The sequence below is a fragment of the Chrysochloris asiatica genome, unplaced genomic scaffold (assembly GCF_000296735.1).
Source record: "Chrysochloris asiatica unplaced genomic scaffold, ChrAsi1.0 scaffold00153, whole genome shotgun sequence".
In the NCBI taxonomy this organism is placed as follows: domain Eukaryota; kingdom Metazoa; phylum Chordata; class Mammalia; order Afrosoricida; family Chrysochloridae; genus Chrysochloris; species Chrysochloris asiatica.
This window is the reverse complement of record NW_006408671.1, coordinates 5,926,035-5,927,230: the sequence shown is the minus strand read 5'-3', so window position 1 is coordinate 5,927,230 and position 1,196 is coordinate 5,926,035.

Here is a 1,196-nt window from a genome sequence, read left to right as displayed (position 1 = left end):
CCCCCTACAAGTGTCTATTTTACAATGGTAGGCAAGGGAACCCAAGATTAAAAAGACAGCCAAGCATCTTAACATTATTTCCCTGTATCCCGGAGCCTTGTTGTTCCAAGTTTGGGCATATGTCCTGTTACCTCTGCCACACTTAGCCCATGTGAACCTGCCTAACTGAAAGGGAATAAAACAACCACACTGTACATCAGACAGCCTGTTTAGAGACTTTCATTCAGGGTGAGGAAGAGGAAGGTGACCTCTGCCAGAGATAGAAGGCAGGAGGCAGAAGAGATGAAGAGAAGAGAGAGTCAATAGGAAAGGAGTGGTCTTATATAGGTTCAACAGGAAGGGAGTGGTCATTGCTGGGGTGATTTAGCTCTGGCCTATCAAAAGCCATGGAGCCCTTTAAGATACATGCCTTGTAGCTTAGGGCAGGGAAACAGACAAAATGGAATTGAAAGGAAGGGAGAGGGAAGAACCCGGAAGGTACAGCCTAAAATGGTGGACCTGATATTATAACACTGACTGTTTTCCCATCAGCCTTGATCTTCCATTCCCCTCCCCCTTCTTGTGTATTGCCCACCTCCCCACCAACCCCCCCACCTCAAGCTATCCTGTGTCTATTCCTTATCTTGTGTCCTATCTTCCCCTCCCACCCACCCCTCTTCTCTTTCCATACATCCTGGTGATCAGCAAATATATATATAATATTTTCCCCCTTTTAGTGTAGGTTCTTTTTCTTACTCCTTTTGTGTGTCTTATGCAGTATTTCTCCTTTTGTGTGTAATTTCACTCAGCATAATGTCCTCAAGTTTCATCCACGTTATGCGGTGGCTTGCAACTTCCTTGTTCTTCAAGGTAGCATAGTATTCCATTGTGTGTATGTACAACAGTTTGTTTATCCATTCCATTCTTCAATTGATGTACATTTAGGCTGTCTCCATCTTTTTGCTATTGTAAATAGTGCTGCTACGAGCTTGGTGTACATATATCTACTCATTTTATGGCTCATATTTCTTGTGGGTAAATACCAAGTAGAGAAATTGCTGTGTTATAAGGTATTTCTATTTCCAACCTTCTGAGGAAGGGCCATATGGCTTTCCAGAATGGTTGGACCATTTTTCAATCCTACCAACAATGTAGAAGGGTCCCAGTCTCTCCATATTCTCACCAGCATCTATTGTACTCTACTTTTTTTTTTTTTT